Below are 22429 nucleotides of genomic sequence, written 5' to 3'. Positions count from 1 at the left end.
GCCATAGGCCGCCGTAAAGAGATGTGACTTGAGGTGCTTTTTTAACATAGTCAAAGTGGGGGCTTGGCGAATGTGGAGTGATAGACTGTTCCAGAGGGTGGGGGCGGCAACTCAGAAGGCTCTGTCACCAAAAGTCCGTAGCCTGGAGCGGGGGATAACAAGCTGGTCCTTGCCAGAGGACCTCAAGGACCTAGGTTGGGAATAGAGCTGGAGGAGATCAAAAAGATACTGGGGAGCAAGGTCATGGATTGATTTGTAGGTGAGGAGTAAGATTTTGTAAGTAATGCGGGATTTCACTGGGAGCCAATGGAGCTGCTTAAGTGTGGGGGTAATGTGTTGCGACCGCTTTGTATGTGTGAGCACCCTGGCAGCAGAGTTTTGTACACGCTGTGGTTGATCCAGGACTTTAGTGGACAAACCATATAAGACACTATTACAGTAATTCAGGCGGGAGGTAACAAAGGCATGGATCAGAGCCTCTGCCACAGAGTGTGACAAAGAAGGACGGAGTCTGCAGATGTTCTTGAGATGGAAGAAGGCGGATTTGGTGGTGTTTCTGATGTGGGCCTGGAGTGAGAGTGTACAGTCCAGGATGACACCCAGGTTACGCACCTCATTTAAAGGCTTGATGGTACAGCCATCCACATTCAGCAGGATGTCACCAACTTCCTTAGACAGAGATGGAGGGGCCACCACCATGAGCTCTGTTTTGCTGTTATTTAGTTTAAGTAAGTTAGCAGCCATCCATGTCTTTATATCATGCAGGCAGTGGACAAGTGATAAAGGAGGGAGATGAACAGATGGTTTGGAACTGATGTACAACTGGGTATCATCAGCATAGCAGTGGAAATTAAGTCCATGTTTACGAATGATCTGACCAAGAGGAAGCATATAAATGGTGAACAGCAAGGGGCCTAACACTGAACCTTGGGGCACGCCATGGTTAACTGGAGCTGGGGTCGAGTTGGAGTTGGAGATATATTGTGTCCTACTAGAGAGGTAGGAGTGGAACCAGGAGAGAGAAGTGATCATGAAGACGGTGGAGCAGGATAGTGTGGGAAACTGTATCGAAAGCTGCAGACAGGTCTAGGAGACTAAGAAGGCTGATGAGGCCGTTGTCAGCAAATTAGTTTTGCAGCATCAGACGGTTGGGGTGCATCTGGAGGGTGGAGAAGACGGTTGACAGTGGAGAAAGGCTGCTTAGGGTGGTTCTGTTGATTATTGATGAGAGTGGAGTAATATACAATTTTTGCCTTAGAGAGAGCCTTCTTGTAGTTGCTGACATGGTCTTTGTAGGCTTAATGATGTACAACAAGTCCTGTTTTTTTGGAGAGTCTTTCGAGCCGGCGCCCTGCTGCCTTTAGGAGGCGGAGCTCGTGGGTAAACCAGGGGGCAGACTGGCTGAAGGAGACGGACCGAGTCTTTAGGGGGGCTACAGTATCCACACTGAGTGAGAGAGCTTTGTTGCAATGCTCAGCAAGGGCATCGACAGTGTGGCCAGATTGATAGGAGGCAAGATGTGATGCCAGCATGCTCGATAGTGCAGGTACAGACACACGCTTGATGTTTCTGAATGTGACTGTACGTTTCACACACAGTCTGGGTGGAGGCTCAGGAACAGAGAAAAAGATGGCATGGTGATCAGATACAGCTAGGTCCAGGCACTGGAGATCGAGCGGGGTTATGCCAGTGGAGCACACTAAATCCAAGGTGTGCCCTTTGACATGGGTAGGACCATGCACATGCTGTGTGATGTTTAGAGATTCCAGGAGAGATAAAAATTCAATAGCAAAAGGGCAGCTATGCGAGTCAACATGAATATCACCCTCTCTGGTCACACTTCCTCTACCTCTGTGGTCCCTCATGGATCTGTCCTTAGACATCTTCATTTATTGGATATATTTTCCCCCTTGGGCACATACTGTGTCGTTACAATCTGGATTTTCACTGTTATGCAGATGACTCCCAGATTTACCTCAACACCAAATCATTTAAAAATCCACCACTTTCTCACTTAGAGGCCTGCCTGTCTGAAATCAAGAGCTGGATGAAACAGAACTTATGTTAAATAGCGCCCAAACAGAAATCATTCTCATTGGATCCAAATCCACCCTCAAGAAAACTTCCGCTCTTACTCTTTGCATTAATGATGTAGTTATATCTCCCTCCTCGGAAATCTAGATGTCATAATGAGTAAAACTTAAACTTTATTTAGATGTTATAAATATGATGGTGTGTTTTTATACTGTGACACTTCCTAAAATTTGATTTAAACTACTGTAATATACAGGTTGTCCAGGGCTACCTTCCTTCAGCATGTTTTTTTGAAGGCTTTGGATGTTAATCTACACAGATTTCTCTCCTGTAAAGGTTTTATTTGGGGATGGCATCTGTTTATGTACAGTAACCTTAGACTTCCAGATTTCCAGTAAGGTTGGTAAGTTCCGGTAACCCAGGGCGCTGCCAGCTAGCATTTTGTCCCACGTAGCTTGTTTTAACGCGGTACACTCAGTCTACAGTCACCTCTGAATGGTAAAAGAGCTAGCGCTGTGGTTAGCGGCTAATGCTAATGCTAATACTGCCCCAGTCTGGGTGCTGGAGAACTGAACTGAAACTCCTGTATAACTTCAGTGGAGTGGCTTTACTGCTCCTTAATACCTGACTGGTAGAATTCATACATAAGGAGCACCGGATTATAAAGAGCACTAATGATTTTTTGGGGAAAATTAAAGGATTAAAAACGTGATTAATTTTGCTTTTTCTAGCTTGAGTTTTATTCTAAATTATGAGCAAAACTGCTTCTCTTCTGCCAGTGTGCTATTACATGGAAAAATAAAAAAATCACTGAAAGAAAAAAGAAGTTGTAATTTGGTCACATGACCTATAACACAAGATAACTAAGATAATCTCAGGACCCAGGGGGAAATAAATTATTATGGTGCACATGTTTAGTAATATTTATTGGCTTATTTATTTTGTGTAAATATTACAGTTTACAATACTTTTACAGTACCAATCTCCATACAGTATTATAAATTACTAAAAAACTAAGTTTTAAAAATGATTTAACTTATTAGGGTTTACAGTGTAGAGATTGAATCATCAGTCAGAGTTAAAGAAAATAGTAAAACCAATTTGATTTAACCTTAAACTTAAAAAATATTTTTATTATTTTTTCAAAACTTTCAAAACTTTTGTTAGTAATTTATTAATCTGTATGGAGCTGAACAAACGTTCATCTTTAAGTTCAACAGACAGATCACAAGAACTTCACACTCAAAATGTGGTGAACCTGAAACTTAAACTGAAACTAATGAACAAAACAATCACTCTATCTTACTTTTTTAATTTTATCACAAGTTACTTTCATTCAACACTCGCATATTATAGTTGTTTCTATATCTGATCATTCTAATTTAAAGGGGCACCACCAAAATTTAACTCTTATCAGGGTGCAGAAGATGAATCAAGCTTTTCTGAAAAATCATTAATTAACATAAATGATGTATAGAGTGAACAGTACTGAGAGCACAGCAACACAGAACTACAGAAAATGCTGCTTCTTCGTACAGCCTACAACACAGAGACCAGAACCTTCATCATAGTATATCAGCTACCAGTTTATCTAATGTAACCCGGGGGAATCACTACACACTGATGGTGAGAGTCAGAAACTGGAGGACACACCCAGTATGCAAAAAGATTTGTGCTAGAGGCCAGTAGAAAAGAAGCTGCCGATGGTAAAACATACTAAACTCAGTTATTATAAGTTGATTCAACATAAAAATGCGCTTTAAATCAATGACGTGGTTTTTACACTTTTTTTGTGCAGGATTTAAAGAAACTTAATTCAAGTTAAACAATGATAAACATTTAAATATTAAAATTAAAACTACGCACCACTTTTAAAGTGGGTGAAATGTTTGGCTGCTCTTTACAGGAGAAAGGGAAGGGGAAAGACACACCCAGTATAAAAAAGATGTTGCAATGCAAACACAAACTGACTATATATCACTGAACAGCTCATCTGACTGATTTTATGAGAAATGTGAGAAAAATGATTAAAATCAGTACATTTTTTATATTTTTGTGGGTTTTTTTTAAGCTTGCCGCTGTTAAACATTTAACCTCTTTTATAAATTAATTCAATTAAAAGAACTGAACTATCAAATGACAACAAATGTTCACCTAACTGAAAATAGTTTAATGATAATTGATATTAATAAGTTTTTACACTCACTGTAAACCAATAAGTTGTTTCAACTCAAATGAACTCGAATTGGAAATTTCTGAACGTTACTCAACTATTTTGAGTTATGTGAACATTTGTGGCCACAAATACATTCAAACTGAGATCTTTGAGTTATTTCAACTTATAATTACTGAGTTTAATCTGTTTCCATTAGCAGCCTCTTTTCTATTGGCTTCTGGTAAAATCTATTTGCATACTGGGCGTGTCCCCCAGTTTCTGACTCTCACCATCAGTTTGTAGTGTTTGCTGTACAAGATAAACTTGTACAGCATATATAGTGACGGAGTTCTTGTGGTTTATCTGTTGAACTTAAAGATGAACATTTATTCAAATTTATGCAGTTTAATAAATTACTAAAAAATTGGGTTTTAAAGCCTTAATTAATTTTATGAAACAAATTACTTCAAATGGTTTGAGACTTAATTACTAGGGTTTACAGTGAACAGAGAGAGCTTTAACCAGTTTAAAGTTAACTTAACTTCTTCCAAATGTCCACTTAATTGAACTAAGCTTAAAACTCAAGTAAAAAGACTTAAATCTCAAAACTTAATTTGATGAGTTAATTTAAATGAATGAAGTGAGTTATTGTGTTAATGTCTTTGAGAGCATCAGTTGTAAAAGTAGTTACAGAGTTACAGGTATACAGTGAATGGCTGTATTTGAGTAATATTCTAGTACAGATTATGAGAAGCAAGAACTACTCAACTAAATAAAGAAAAACATCCTTTAGGAAGAAATGAAGGTCAGTAGAATTGTAAGAACTCTGAAATTATCCTCAAGTGCAGTCACCGCAAAGACCATCAAAAACATTATACTGATGAAACTGGCACTCATCAGGACCGCCCCAGGAAAGGAAGAGCGAGAGTTCCCTCTGTTGTACAGGATAAGTTGATCAGAGTTACCAGCCTCAGAAACCACAAGTTAACAAACAGCTCTCCAGATAAGAGCATCTAAAAGCTTCATTATTTGTATTTTGGTTTATTTAACACTTTTAAGTTACTACATGATTCCTACCTTTTTTTCTCTCCACCAACTTTACTCTCTCTCATGATTTTATGTCTTGGCGTTTGTGATTGGATGGAAAGTGGAGTCAGTTGTGTATTTTTCTCATTCTCTTTAGTCTATTTGCAGCTCTACAGACTCATTATTCAAACTAAAGCAAATCTCATGTAAATAAATGAAGAAAAAATACATTATTATTTGCACTGATGAGCTTCTCTGTACTGAGGAACAGGTGAAATGAAAGATTGGAAATGTAAAAATGATGTGTTTCTGCCCTCTACTGATAACTCTGAGCACTACAGGTTTCTTTTACCAACCAAAACCAATATACTGACTATATCAGTCCTACTGTATTATATTTTACACATTACTCTAAATAACAAATGTTCATTGTACTTGTGTTTGTAAATGTTGTATGAGTATGTTCTTGTGCTTTTCAATTTAATTTATTCTAAAGAAATAAAGACATTTATGGGAATAGAAATATATATATATATATTTAAATTTGGTTTGTAGTGTTGGCTAAATAAATAGCACATTAAATATATGAGTTTAATAGAGTTTAATATGCTTTAATCATATGAACTTGCAAAACTATCCATGTTCATCATAAAAAACATAAATAATTACATCAAACCCTTTAGAAACATTTAAAATCCACACAATCAGTACAAATCAGTCAAAAGTTTGCCCACACCTTCTCTTTCAATGTTTTTATTTTATTTTATTTTTTTTCTACATAGTAAATGAATAGTGTAGTGATCTATCAGACTATGTAGGAACACATAAGGAATCATGTAGTAACTTAAAAATGTTAAAAAGACCAAAATACAAATAATGAAGCATTTAGATGCTCTTCTCTTATCTGAGAGCTGTTTGTTAACTTGTGGTTTCTGAAGCTGGTAACTCTGATAAACTTATCCTGTCCAACAGAGGAAACTATCGCTCTTCCTTTCCTGGGGCGGTCCTGATGAGTGCCAGTTTCATCCGTGGTATGTTTTTGATGGTCTTTGAGGTGACTGCACTTGAGGATACTTTAATGATCTTTGTTTTTAAATATAAATGAAAGTCACTGATTACTTGATTCAATGTTTCACAGCTGTTCCAGTACACTTAAAAAAAAACTAGACTCAAGTCATAATTTTGCTTTGACTCAGTTGAGTGTATACAATATACAATGCATGCAAATTTAAGTTTATTCAATTTAATGGAGTTTTATTCACACAACAATGGTTTATTCAACTCTACAGTTGTTTTCATGTATTTTGAGCTTAATAAATGTTGCTCAATTGACCAAAAAACATATGCCTCCTATTTCTAAAGAACCGCCAATACTGAGAACACAATACTGCAGCTGTAACGCACGACTAGGATGAGGTAGCTTTGGGCAACAGACAACACAAAGATGGTAAGTAAGGAAGAGGACACACCCAATATGCAAATATATGGTGCCTGGAGCCTATGGGAAAGCTGTATGAACCAACACTGTAGAAAGAGCATTGACACATGTAGCATAACTAAAAGATGGTTAAAATCACATTTTGTCACTGGCTCATTAAGCATTTTATGTTTTCAGGTTGAAGTTCTTCTGGTTGGTAAATTCAATCAACTTTATAATATTAATTCTCATTACTTAAACTCAAAATCACATTTTAGAGTGAATCACCAGCCATAACTTTACCTAAGTGCTAGTTTAAGATGTTAATCATTTCTATTTTTTTAAGATTTTAAAACAATGATAATAATAATACTGGACAAAATCCAAAAATTACATATGAAAGAAAAGTGACATTTAGAATTTAAAAAACACTTTTAATGACTTTTTCTTAGAAAGAATATTAGTGAGCATGTGCAGAGTATGTGTAATCACACTAGCTTGTTTCTGATTGGAGGATTTTAAGATGTTACAGCTAAACCTGGGCCTCCAAACTATAGCGCCCTTTTAAGAATCACAACCTCAAATTGTATTAAATGGAAAAAAATGAAGATAATTTATGATGGACCAAAACACCACTAAACCACAAAACACAGCAGCACAATCACTTCAAATCACAGTGATCAGGTGATGAATCCTACCTGAGATCCTGATGTACAGGGAACTCCTCCACGCTCTGCTTCTCCTCTCCAGCTCTCAGACCTTTTAACCCCTATTAAATGACATCCATCATGCAAAACGCCTCCATATTCAATTTCTGTTTCCATATTCAAAGATCACAAAACAGCATTAGCACAGAAACTGCTTTCCCTCATGGAAATACGGCTAAACTGAGCTGCTTAAGAAAACAAGTACAGCACCTGCACTCAGCCTCCTTCACTGTAAACATAAACTACATATTTATACTAAAATAAAATCATCTTAAATAAAATATCAGAAATTTTATATTATTACAAAAGTATGCCAACAAAAGTATACTGATAAAATGACCTTTAATAAACAAACAAAAAAACATGTAGAAACAAGTTTAAAATCTAAATATTCTTATTTTTTTTAGTGTAGAGTTGAAATTTCACAGTTAAACAGTGGACATTGTAGTTTTAGCTCATTGGGATTTATTTAATTGACAGAATTAAACATTTCAGTGTTAACCCACATAAACCAGTATACTGCCCAAAACTCCATCCACTTTTTAAAATTACTTTTCAAGGATTCAAGGAGATTTTATTGTCATTCGCAACACATGTGGTACATGAGGTGGAACGAAATTGTGATCTCACGATCCAGTTTACACCCAAGAGCTGTTGTTAAAATAGATATATAGATAAAATAAAGAATACAATAAAAATAGAATATACAAAATAGATAAGATAAATACCCCCCCAAAAAATAAATAGAGAGAGTAGACAGGTTGCAGCAACATGAAGTGCATGTGCTGGGTGGGTGGGATCCTTCCTGATGCAGGTGGCCCTTTTCCTGCATCTGGAGGTGTAAATGTCTGTGGTGCTGGGGAAGCTAACTCCAACAATCCTCTGTGCAGCCTTCACCACCCTCTGCAGAGCTTTCCTGTCTGCAGCAGAGCAGCTTCCATGCCACACATTGATGCTGGAGCACACAACGCTCTCCACCACACATCTGTAGAAGGAGGTGAGGACTGCGCTCCCGAGTCCAGCCCTTCTCAGCCTCCTGAGGAAGTAGAGCCGCTGATGTGCCTTCCTGACCAGATTGGAAGTGTTGTTGCTCCAGGTGAGGTTGCTGCTTAGGTGCACACCCAAATACCTGTAGCTGTCGACCACTTCCACCGCAGATCCTTCAATGTGCAGGGGGAGGTGGGCATGCTTGCCCCTTCTGAAGTCCACAATCATCTCCTTCGTCTTCTTTACATTGATGCAGAGGTTGTTCTCTCTGCACCAACCCTCCAGGTGTTCCACCTCCTGCCTGTAGCTGGACTCATCTCTGTTCGTGATGCATCCAACCACTGCCGTGTTTTCCGCCACCTTTACAATATGACAGCCTGGATGGAGAGGTGAGCAGTCATATGTGAGCAGTGTGAACAGGAGGGGGCTCAGCACACAGCCCTGAGGGGAGCCAGTGCTGAGGATTATGGTGGGGAGGAGATGTTGTGAATCCTCACAGACTGCGGCCTGTTGGTCAGGAAGTCTAGGACCCAGTTTTTGGTTGAATACAAACATGTTAACAAATTATAGACAAAACCCAAATACATCACATAATCTACTGAAAACATTTGAAGCAACAATTTGAACTTACATTGATTGGTTACACTTATATGTTCAGAAAACTTTTTTTATTTTATTTCTAATTTTCTCTTGTTTGTTTTCCCTAATTTATCTGGAAATTGTTTCACCATTTAGCTGAATGAGTGGTGATGCGCCAACACCAGACACGTAAAGTCTCCTCCTCTTTTTGAGCTGCTGCTGCTGCAGCATTGCTGAATAGCATCACAGCGCTAACGCTCAGAAGAAAGTGCAGCGACTCGGTTCTGATACATAAGAGATGGAAGTCTGGGAGAAGAGATGCTCATGGATAGAGAGGTGGGGGCGACGCCCAGTATGTAAATAAATAAGCCCAGGACCCAATAGGAAAGGAATTTTATTCATTAATGCTGCACTTCACAAACATAAGACACTCAACCCAACTCAATCAGTCCACCTTAAATCAAACAAACCCAGAAGCTGATCTGATATAAATGATCTGGGTGTTTATCTCAAATAATTATTTTTGAGTTTAATTTTGATCTTCTCAGATTAAGTTTTCCCAAATTTCTGTTGTATCTAATGTACAACAACAAGTCCACAGTCGACAGAAAAGGAGGGGCTTCCTCCAGATCTTCCACTCTGGACTGAGCACTAAATTTTGGGGCATAGCTGTTCTCATTTCTACACACTAAAAAATAACACCTTGGGTCAACAAAAAAATAATAACAAAATTAATTCTGAGTTGTGTCAAGTTCTTGTAGCATTCCATTGATCCAATAAAGTATTTATGGTTTTAGTTTTTCAGTTATAATAAAAAAAGCAAATTTTTAAATAGCATGAGCTTCATAACTGTCACCTTCAACATATATTTTACATTAACTGCACAAAAAAAATCAAGTTGCCTTTATTTATATAATTAAGTACAATATATTATAATAACAATTATGTACATTGTAAATATGTACACTGTAAAAAAATCTAAGTTGAGAAAACTCAAAATTTTAAGGTAACTAACATTACTGAGTTTAAGGCGGACTCAAACTCAGTTCCTCAGTTCAAATAATTTTTTATATGCATACATATTATATACAACTTTAAATTTTAAGTCTCTGCAACTTAAAAGATATATACTTTGTGTTGTTATTTGACATTTAGGTTCTATGAAATGTGTTTTGTAAGTTCTGCTGATTATTCTTTAGGATCATGTTTTACATGAGCACAACACTAAATTTTTTAACATAGGAATTTATAACTTTTAAACAGATCTGTTATATAGCCACACTCACCAACACTCACCAGAGTAACTTACTCTTACTGTTTACAACACTGAGAGATGACAGTTATTATATAACACATATACCAATACCAATAGAAGCAACAGCAGCAGCCTGTGGGGAATGACTACACACTGATGGTGAGTGAGAGGTGGAAGGACACGCCCAATATGCAAATAGCTTGACCAACATCAGGTGAAAACCCTGCAGAATTGCTCAGTAGACCCCATTAAACTAATGAGTTAAACTTAGCATGTGCAGTAGTGCAGAGTAGTTGGTTTTGACTCAGCTAGAGTTCAACTACAATTTGTAAATTTTGCAACGCAGATTATTTCTTTAGGCCCTCTCTATTGCTCCTATAATGTCAGTTTTGCTGAAGGCGTCTAAATAAAGTCAAACAATCTTGATATTCAACAGTATGATAAACTTTATTCAATACTCATCCCTCACATCCTTAAACCTAGACAAAATGTTAGGCTTACTTAAGTCACAGTTATAAGGCTCCATTTCAGTCCTTTGAGTGTAAGACAATTTAAACACTAATGCAAGAACATAACATATTACCAATCATAGAAAGCCTCTTTAACATTTTAAACTGGTAGCACACTGCAACAAGTTAATAGTTTTTAAGACAACAGTGTACACAAAGAGCAAGTTTTTAACTTTTGTTTCTCAAAGGAATTAAAAATGTGCACATTCATTCACACTGAAAAAAAATATTGTTGGGCTCAACCTAACTCAGTCAAGTCATTGTTTTGTTTTGGCTCAGTTAAGTTGTAAATATTGTGGTGGAAATTCAGACAGAGGTTCTACACAAAATCTCTGAGTCTGGATCAAGAGTAGCATTTATTGGAGCAGATAGCACAACATACAACGTGGAATCCTCTTTTCTAGATGTAGTAACGACCACAGTGTTATACAGGGTTTCCACAGCCTTTGAGGGCTACATAACCCACTCCTGCAGGACCGGCTGGAGCTGGAGCAACCTGGAAACACAAAGTTACACAGGCAGTACAAACAGTCCATACATGGCTTTAGTGAATAATTTAGTGTCCTTATCTTCAGCAGAGCAGGTGCTCTGCAGGTGTGGAATGAACCCAAACCCCCGCATCCTGTTGCTCAGTTAACAGAGCTCTCTGTTAACTGAGGCCCTCCTTGATAGAGAGAATCACACAAACAAATCACAGTAAAATAATCCCTTTGCATTATTTGCAGCAAGTAATCAATACATGGCAAGAAGGTTTGCTGTTTCTGTCAGCACAGTGTCCAGAGCACGGAGCAGATACCAGGAGACAGGGCAGTACACCAGGAGACATGGAGGACCGCCCTCCAGGAGAGCAACAACCCAGCAGCAGGACCGCTACCTCCTTTGTGCAAAAAGGAACAGGAGGAGCAGTGCAAGAGCCCTGCAAAATGACCTCCAGCAGGCCACTAATATCCATAAACACACAGGTGAGAAGGGTTGAGCTGTGTTTAAAACTCCATTAACACACTGAACTGAGCTCTGAATTAAAGATAGTGAATATGCTGATCATGAAGTAATCTCTGTGCCTGATATATTTATGCTGTTTAAAAGATAATCTTCACATTATTGAACTACATTAAGAAAACCTGAAATTAACAGCGTACGCCGGCTCACACTGTTGCCAGATTGGGTGGTTTCATGCCAAATGCCAAGTTGTGTCTGAAATTCTCTGGAGAAAACGCTGTGCTAAGAGTTTAGGAATTTAACTTATCAGTGTTGTAGTTAGATATCTAACCTGGCAGGGACAGAGCTTTTAGTCCTGCTGATGGAAATTTGATGCTGTGTTTATGTTCGTTATTATATATGAGTATTTATTTCTTTCATTGCTTGCAAGCTTATTTTTATGTACTGTATTTACGTTTTTTGGTTCGTGTGTCCATTGATACAAGGCACAAAACACAGAATACAAACATGCAGATAAACTCAGTTAAATATGTTTTTTTTTTTGTAATGAGTGATATTTAAGATATTTAAGGTATTTTAGTTAAGATCATGTTGGAATAAACCCTGTAATATTGTTGATATGATGAACATGTTTGGGTGGTTTTCTCAGAATTTTGGCTTGGCTTGGATTTGAAAACACGTTTTACCCAGTGAATTGGTTTTATCCAGAGACTGTAAAAAAAGATAGACGCCGTGTCGCTGTTCCCATTCATTTAATGAAAATTAAGCCAAAATCTTCCGCCATGTTGGCGATCCTGAAACCCGATTCTGCGCAGTAGAGACCAGAGGAGGGAGAAAGACTGTGAAGAAACAGCCTACTCATTTACATAACCCCGCCCCTGAGGGCTGCCTCGCATCCCAAGATTCATTGTGCTGCGGCTTATTTCAGCACGAAAAGGGCGGAGTCAGCAGAGGAGTCGGCTGTATTATGTAGTATTATGTAGTTTACAGACATATAAATACTTATAGATATTATAAATATTATTTTTATATTATATAATTTGTATTATTTAGTTTATATATATAAATATATAAGCATTATTTAGTTTATATATGTAGTGTCATGTTTATGTTGTTATATGTTAATAGTTTATAGATATAAATACTTATATATTTATTTACATAAAATAAACATAAACTAAAATAATACTATATTATATATATATAATAAATTATATAACATATTTTTTTATTCCAATTTATTCTCTTTTTTCCAACTTCATTTCAAACGCCCTTTTATTTGTTTATGTTCAGTTCCACCCGTTCACATTTAAAACATTTAATGAAACTGCACAGTTAATTAACCTGGACTTAATTAATTTGGTATTTTGTGATCTAAAGCAAAACTAGAATCAAAATCTCTGCCTCGTTTCTCAGCTCTGACTTTGGTTGTGGCGGGTAGAATCTCAAACAGGAAACAGGAAATACTCCGTAGGGTGGACTGTCCCATTTCAGTACTGCCATCGCAGCCTGTCCATCCTTCGAAGGACACACCTTCGTAGACCACGTCCTTCGATGCAGCCGGATGTTTACTATAAATCATGCTGCATTATGGGAGTTTTTAGTGCCCTCAAAATCACGCTCGAGACATGTATCTGTTCCTGCCAGACGCAGCTGAGTTCCACAGAGTGAAGGTCTTTCAGCAGTCACCTTAGCTTCCAAGAATAAGATATCTAGAAAATCCCGTTCAAACCAGTTTCATGCGTATCACATCAAGCTGCAGGGCAGCTTCTTCAACAAAGATGCAACATAAGGATCGTGTTTCAAAAATACATAGACTGGTAATTCCACTGTTGCACTCGAGCAAGTCTGTATATACTGTAAATGTATATTATAGACTGTTTTTTATTAAACTGAATTTCCAAATGGATATTTTCTGCAGAAATAAAATAAATATACATTGGTTCTATATATTTACACTTTGCAAGAGTTGCTAAGGTGTTTCAGGTGGTAGCTTAGGTGTAGTACACCATATGGTTGGTTAAGTGTTACTAGTGTACTAGTGTACTTGTGCCGCATGCAAATAGGAAAGGTGCATAAACTGTGCACTCCATTTATTCAATCAGGAGAAAAAAATCAGGAATAATAATATTTTGAGAACAGTCTCATATTAAAGAAGGACCTGCCCACAGATCCAGGCACATGTATTCACTGTCCAGTAAATATGATCATATGATGTAAAGTTATACACTTATTAATTATATTTAATAATTTAGATTTTTATACACTTATCATTATGACACCTGTTTATTTCAGACAGGGTCAACAAAAGTTATATTGAAATTGTCTGAAGAATTTACTGAAAATGATTAAGTAATTTGTGTGTTTAGGTGCCAAGTGTGGATAATCAGAATTAATTACCTACATATTTCAGAGAGAAAACTTCTTAATTAGTTCAATTCAACCACATCTGATACCAAGTATAGACGAATGTGGTGAAAAAATTATAATGATACAAATCAGATTATTAGTCACATGATGCGACCAGGTATAAGATCTAAGGGTTCATTTCCTGAACAGGGATAAGGTGTAGTGTTGGACTACACATCATTTTAAATGGATGTTTCTCATTGAAATTACATTTAGTTTTGGACCATGATGTATCCTTTCTAGTAGGGTTGGGACTAATGCGATTTATGCTGTTACTGTTGTGATGCAATTTTATAATGGGAAAATGGAGATTGTACATCTTTACATATATAATCTGTCAGAGGGAATCTCAGATAGACATTTGTTTCAGACAGGAACCTGAACCTAAACAGAAGGAGATTATGTTTACACTGTGTTTAATATAAAAGCTTCTGTGAGGTTGAAGGGAGCTGCTTACTATTTGTAAAAAAAAAATTGCTCATATATTTGTAAAGAAGTTTTGTATCACCCAACTCTACTTTATAGATCTTTATACACCATAAAAAAGTTTTTTTTTATCACAAAACTAATTTAAAACTAAATGACCTACAGGTGGCGTTGTTGAATCAAAATCCTTAAGTAGCCTGCTCACCCTTAACCTCCTTACTTTTTTTTCAATCCTGACTGAAGTGAGGTGGGCCTGCAGCTGTGTTCAGTTCAGAAGCTCATCAGACATGTAAATGTGACTCCAACTACAATCGTGGCAACCGCCAAACCCGGTGCAGAACCTGTGCAGGCAGAAATAATGCAATATTTGATAGTAGTTTGTCCTGGTTTTGCTTGTCCCTAGTTCTGACAATCAGTTAATATTGTCCAGGGTGTCCTATTGACTGTCACAGACATCTGGTGCAAGACCTTATTATTAAATAAATAAATCAACAACGCATGTAAAACTGGTTTAAAATAAAAACATGCCTGCAGTGATTTAATTCAAACATTTAAAAAAATTTTTATTCACAATGCATTTTGGGACACATTTAGCTTGCTTAGTAAGCAGTGTCACTACCCGATCTGTCCCCCCCTGCCCGATTTGTGCTGCGCATGCGCACTGCAAACTGAGCAGGAGGCACAGATCGTGGCTGCATCCAGAAACCACAAAAGTGTCTCCTTTTTCCTACCGATCCTCCTCCTCTCCTCTGTGACCCGGAAACTGATTTCGTGACGCCATCTTGCCGCCTGTCCGAATACCGTAGGAGACGAAAGAAGCCACTTAAAATCCACCTGTAGTAGGCTTCCAACGGAGGTTACATCAGTGTATCCTACTCCGGAAGACTTTTAAGGATTTTCCAATGACATCACTGCATCCACGCCCACAGAGCACGCGAAAATGGGGAAGGCAACGCCCAAATATACGTCATAAACATTAATTAACTAGGTTCCTTATCTAATTAAACAGCCAGTAAAGCAGTAATATAATGTATAGTTTAGATAAACTGTATGCTCAGTAAAACTATATTTATGACCCTATGTGTATCATGTTATACATATAAAAACATATATTATTCATAATATATATATATATATATATATATATATATATATATATATATATATATATATATATATATATATAATTGTAATTAATTCATTTATTTACTTATTTATTTTAACTTAGGGACTGATGAGGAACTGAATCCCTCATAAGGCTGAGGTCAGACAGGGCTGCCAGAGTCACTGGTCAGAGATGCGGCCTAAAATGCGGCTGGGAGTAAACAGGATTTTATTGGAATATCTGAATTTTTAGCTGTGTGTGATAGTAATGTTCTGAAACGTGCTGAAAGTGAGCGTTGTGATTGGCTCAGTTCAACGGTAGTCAACATCCTATCTAAAAGGGATCAGCTGTCCCATTTCCACAATTACAGCTCCTTCCCTCCATTCCTCCTCTCCTCTCCTCGATTCCTCCACCTACTTCCGGGGTAGGAGAGGAGGAGTAGGAAAGGAGGAGTAGGAGAGGAGGAGTAGCAAAAGTTTCTGGACGGAGCCCGGGTAGCCGCGGCTGTCAACAGTTTTCAGCGCTGTGAGATCGCTGATCAAGCTTTACTTCCGTTTTCTGAATTCTAGATAGACTGATAGGTGTTTAAACTAATTATATTTCGAAAATATACTGTTAAAATGTATAAGCCTGTGGTGTTTTTATGTATTTAATATATACCAAGTCTAAACTACTTCAAATTTTATTACACCTTCAGAGATAACATTAACATCTACATACCCAAGTGTCAATTTAGAATACTTGTCATGAATAAATGAATGAATAAAAAAAAAGTAAATAAATAAATAAATAGAGCCAGAACACATTTATTCGCATAGTCCTTATCTAACTAGCAGTTTATCTTTTTGTAATCTAGATAGACTGGAAGATAAATTACAAACATCAACCAGAAAATTATGTTCTTTTTACTTGAGCAGTTAATATATAAACTGTGCATTTTACGCTTTATCAATTTAGTATTAACGGGTGTATAAGACATTTTAGAAATTTAATTAGTTTACCATTATAACAAACCTGTTTGGGTTATACCCATCTTATGGGGGGTGGTATTTGACCAGTTGTAGTATTTCTCAAGCTAACAAAGAATTTATCTATATAAAAAAAACATTTTTATTCTTAAAAGACAAAGCAAATTATTATAAATAATAGCTGCCTGGACCTGGTTCTGCATGCGTCAAACAACTAACACCAGTTAATCCCTCACTGAAATTCTGCATGCTACATTTTATCAGCAAGCTCATAAATTTGCCAAAACTCTGTGATTCATGTTTAGAAATGGGAACTAAATTTATTGTTTTAAATAAATATTCTATTTGTTTAAATTGTCCTTTCATCTTTTTATCTTAAAATTGTGGCACTGTCACTAAACTGCACTTTCATGACGTGAGAGAGAATGAGTGACAATAAGCATCAAGTGTATCTGTCTAATTCTCAAACGGCAAAACAAAGTAAGCATGAATTTTAATCCTTATAAATGTAAGAAAAAAATATAGCTAGTAACTAATAGTTACTGTGCACATTTTAAGTAAGTTTTATTGTATAGTTAAGGTTGGTAAACAGAGGCGTCTCCGCTTTCTGACGCCGGTCAGCAGGCAGTAGGCGATGTCTTCAGGATTTGCAAAAACCTTTTTTTTTTCAGCGCATCATTTAAGCTTCCACAGCAGCAGTGTTTAGATTATCAGCCCGAGACTGATCCGATTCCTGACCCGAACTCACACATGCGCTCCTCCATTCCGCATTACGCACTTGTCTTGCAGAGCTGCTTGTAGCTAAATAACCAACAAAATGGACTCTTCTGAAGTGAGGAGAAACATTACATAAGGTGAGCTAAATTTGGTCCAATGCGAAGGACAGTCAGAGGTATGGAGCTAATTCAAGTTAGTTGTTGATAGAAACAACACGTGTGTCGGCTTCGTAGTGTGTTAAAGCAGGGGTTCTTAACCTTTTTGACCTCGGGGCCCAATTTGTTGAACACGAAGTGGCCCGAGGCCCAGTCAGTTATTACCGAAGTCCTGATCAGAATTATAATTATTCTAAATCTTGGTTTAATTCTTTTGTACTTGCATTGTAATTAAATTAAATACACTTACAGTGTAAAAGTAAAAATCCTGTCAAATAATTACAAGAAATGATTATGACAAACATATTTCATATTTACTTTTCCATGAAAAGTATTTGAACAAATCCAACAGTCAGTCAAAAGGCTTATCAACACAAAAATAACTTTTTTTTTTTTTACATTTTAACAAAAATAGACAAATTCAATAAATAAAATCACTGCCATAAAATGTTCATGTAAATGTTTAAAAAACATAAAATAAATTTGATAAAGTGCAAAAAATAATACAGCCATTTTAAATGTTTGTATGGTAGAACCAGAAGATGCTATTCTTATTAGTGACAAAACAATAACAGTAACAGCTTTTTGACACATTCAAAATTCAAACATTTTTAATACATTCAAAATGTCTAAAAAATAAACTATAAAAATGTATTTGATAAAGTGCAAAATAAAATACAGCTGTATATGCAAATAATGTTTTGAACTTTTGAAATATTGAATGGTAGAACCAGAAGCTGCTCCTCATATTAGTGACAAAGAATAACAGTAACATCAACAGCTTTTTGACTATTTTAAAGTAAAAAAAAATACACTCAAAAAAATTAATAAACTATAAAAATAAACTTCATAAAATGCAAATGAAAATATAGCTGTATCTGCAGTCTTTTGAACTTTTGAAAAGTTAAATGGTAGAACCAGAAGCTGCTATGCAGATTAGTGATAAATCAACACCAGCATTTTGACAAGTTTCAAGTTTCATTTTCTGTTAACTTCTTAATGAGACACTTGGGCCTGCTTCTCAAACATGATCAGATCCAGTCTGGGAGGAATAGGGGAAAGGCTCACTCTTAGAGTAGCCTCCAGTGTTGCTTTGAGTCTGTTTCTAGCTTTGGTCTTGGTTGTGGCCACAATGGAGAAGCCTGACTCACACAGGTATGTAGTTGTGAAAGGAAGCAGTTGTTTCACAGCCCTCAGTGCCAGACTAAGGTACTCCTTAGAGACAGAAATCAAGAAGGAACCCAGGTCCAGTTTGCTCCATTGCAACTTTAAAGTGCTGTCAGTGGAAACTTCCAAAAGCTGGGATTCCAGATGTGAAGGCAAAGCAACATAATTTGCTGTGGGATCCACAGAAAATGGGTCCAAAATCCACATCTGTCCCTCCCTGGGATCTTCAGGAAAAATATTCATCAAATTTCTGTGCCAGTTGTGAGAGGTGCTGGGAGACACAGTTGCTGATCTTCACCTGAGGGGAGTTTTCCAAAATCTCAGAAAGAAGTGGAAACATGTCCATTCTCTTTTTCTGTGCCCTTTTTGTCCACAAAGCAAGGTTTTTCTTGAAAGCTTGAACTTTGTCTGCAACAAAAAATATGTTGCTATTTCTTCCTTGAAGTGAGGTGTTCAGCTGATTTAGCAGTGAAAAAATATCACAGAGGTAGGCCAGTTTGGCTGTGAACTTTGGGTTGATAAAGTGATGAGCAAGATTAGATTTCTTTTCAGTAAGAAAAGAGAAGACCTCATTCCTCAGCTCAAACAAACGTTTGAGGACCAGTCCTCTTGAGAGCCATCTCACCTCACAGTGATAGAGCAGCTGAAGATGATCTGCTTCTATGTCCTCACAAAGCTTGGCAAAACATCTGGAGTTGACAGCATTATTTTTGATGTAGTTGATAGATTTCACACTAACATCCATTACCTCCTGTAAGTCTGGTGACATCTTTTTAGCTGCCAGGCTTTCACGATGAAGAAAACAGTGGGTCCACTTAGCTTCTGGTGCACGATCCAGGATCTGCCTGATAACACCATTATGTCTGCCAGTCATTGAGGCTGCGCCATCACTGCACACCCCAACACAGTTTTGCCAGTCCAGCCCGTTTTCAGTGAAGTAGCTGTCTATACAGCAAAAACATTCCTTAGCTGTTGCTCGTGTTGGGAGCTCTCCGCAAAACAGTATGTCTTCATGCAAACTACTGTCCCACCAATAGCGAACAAAAACCAGCAGCAGCGCAGCATTTGTGACATCAGTGGACTCGTCCAGTTGCACAGAAAAAAACGGGCTACCTTTTATTCTTTCCAGAAGCTGCTGCTTTATGTCTAAGGCCATATCTGCAATACGGTTACTCACAGTGTCATTTGAGAGTGGGATGGTCAGCAGCTTTTTAGCAGCAGCCTCACCGATCATCTCACGGACCATATCCACAGCGGCAGGAAGAGCAAAGTTCTCTGCTATAGTAAAGGGATGTTTACTTTACACGTCTGGCTACAAGATAGCTGGCTTTTAAAGCACACTTAGAGTTTAGAGTCAGTGACACAACAGACCTTTTCTGCACCTGTAGACCATTTTCTTTCCTCTGGAAAAATTCCACTGACTTCCCGACCAGTGTTGGATGCTTGGTTTCAAGATGCCGTTTCAGGCTTCAGTGCTTCATTAGACAGCATTAGTCCACACTCAACACACTGAGCTCTGTGTTATATTTTCTAACAACTTTGGCCTTTTTTGATGGGTTACCTTCTTTTTTGTCTTTCACTTTTCTCTTAAAATATGCTTCCATTTTCGGCAGTTAGCTAAGCTTCTTCTTCTACGTTTTAAATAAGTTGTTAAACATCTGAGTGACGCACTAGTGGTGAGAAAGTGTATTGCACCAAAAATCAACATGGTGCCGCGGCCCTCACGACCCAAAGTTAAAAACTGTTGTTCTTTTGAGGCCCTCAAGGTGGCGCTCTGCCTTTAATCCCTGTATTAAAGGCAGAGTGCTATAAGCTTAAAATAAAGGCTATAAAATTAGGGTATATGCTTAAAATAAAAAAATTGTTTGTTCAAAAAGTGTTTTATATTCTTAAACATTGTTAATTATATATTTATAAATTATAATACTTATTAATTAATTGTAAACTAATGAATTATTTATTATAAATTGTTACTGTTATTTTGGTTTAATGAGTGCGCAGGGCATAGCCTTTTTTTTAGCTTGTAATGAGCAACAAATTCAGGTCTACCCTGGAAAGACAATTTAAAGAGCTCCTCAGACAACTTTTCTTTAATAGTGTATGGCCCTGTGTAATGTCTCTGAAATTTAGGACACCTTCCCCTTTTTCTTGCCTTATCACGAAGCCACACTTTATCCACCACCTCGTATTTTGGCCCACGTACCCGTAAATCATAAAACTGTTTTTGTGCCTGTGAGGCTTCTTGTTGATGTTTACAAATTGCCTCTTGAACTGACTGGAGCCTACCCTCAAACTCTTTGACATAGCCTCCTACTGAAACATAGGGTTTGTTCACCTCAACATTAAACAATAAATCTGAGGGCATAGCTATTTCCCTACCAAAAAGTGCATGATAGGAAGAGAACTTTGTACTAGCTTGAATGCTACTCCTATACGCCATCATTACATATGGGAGGAGCTCGTGCCAATTCTTTTGGTTTGAATGTACAAACATTGAGAGCATTGTTGTAACCGTGCGATTTACCCGCTCTACCAGACCATCCGACTGGGGATGATATGGTGTAGTTCTAGATTTCTGGATCTCCAAAAGATCACAAATTTCTCTAAATAAAAGATTCAAAGTTCTTCCCCTGGTCAGTGTGAATGCTCTTTGGTGTGCCCCATCTAAGAATGAACTGCTCGACTACAACCCTAGCCACAGTATCAGCTTCTTGATCTTTTAAAGCAAACGCTTCACACCATTTGCTAAAATAATCAGTGATCACCAGTATATACCTATTTTCCTGAGAAGTAATGGGCAAAGGGCCTACAATGGCCTACAATGTCTATACCTACTCTCTCGAATGTGGTTCTCTTTTGGAACCACAACTCTTTCTCACGGATCAACCCCATAGAGACCCATCTGGACACTCTTCAAAACACCATCTTCTACGCTCAGAGTGCTCTACATATTCCAATAGCCCCGCAGCTGAGGATCTTGTTTCACTTCTAAGGGAGGCTTCTGTCCATTTTGCTTCACCCACACTTTCACTTTGTGAAGAGTCTCATCTTTGTCTTGTTCTGCCTTCCAATTCCAAGTTGGGGGCTTAAATTCATCAATCTGGTAGACTTGCTCTACTCCAGTGACTGGCTCAGTTCTAGATAATCGAGATAAAGCATCAGCGTTTCGATGGGATATTCCTGGGCGGTGGATGATGTCATAATCAAAGGACGCCAACTGTTCCAGCCACCTTGCAACTTGACCCTCAGGACAATCGAAACTATGGAGCCACCGTAAAGAATTATGATCTGTTCTCAGAGTAAACTTCTTTCCCATCAAGTAGTGTCTGAACTGTTTCATGAAGGTTACGACAGCAAGCAGTTCCTTTTTTGTGGTAGCATAATTCCTCTCCGTCCGACTCATGGAGCGACTTGCATATGCTATGACACATTCTTCTCCACCAACCTTCTGCAACAAGACTCCTCTGATGCCCGTATCACTTGCATCAGTATTCAACAGAAAAGCTGCCTCTGGGTCTGGAAAAGCCAAAACAGGTCAGTCGTTTCCTTGAGCTTGTCGAAAGCCTCCTGACACACTCCTGTCCACCTCATCTTGGCCCCCTTCTCTGTAAGTCGGTGCAATGGCCTAGCTACTTTAGCAAAATCCTTGACAAAAAGTCTATAATATGAGGCTAACCCCAGAAAACTCCAGACCTCCGTCTGACTCTTTGGAACTGCCCATTTTTGAACTGCCGTCACCTTCTCTGGATCCGTCTGGACTCCATATTTAGAGATCAAATGTCCTAGGTACTTCACTTGTCTTGCAAATAACTGGCATTTACTGGGCTTTACTTTGAGGTTGGCCTGACTTAGCCTCTCCAGCACAATCTGCAGA

General features: G+C 37.7%; 1 pseudogene; it reads right to left on the bottom strand.

The window, feature by feature from the left end:
- Positions 1-18781: 18781 nt before the first annotated feature.
- On the bottom strand, positions 18782-21958 carry LOC111188877 (SCAN domain-containing protein 3-like; annotated as a pseudogene).
- Between the last annotated feature and the right edge of the window lie 471 nt (positions 21959-22429).

This window comes from Astyanax mexicanus, chromosome 25, assembly GCF_023375975.1.
Source record: "Astyanax mexicanus isolate ESR-SI-001 chromosome 25, AstMex3_surface, whole genome shotgun sequence".
NCBI classification, from domain to species: domain Eukaryota; kingdom Metazoa; phylum Chordata; class Actinopteri; order Characiformes; family Acestrorhamphidae; genus Astyanax; species Astyanax mexicanus.
The sequence above is the reverse complement of the archived record's forward strand: the minus strand, read 5'-3'. Positions and strand labels throughout refer to the sequence as shown.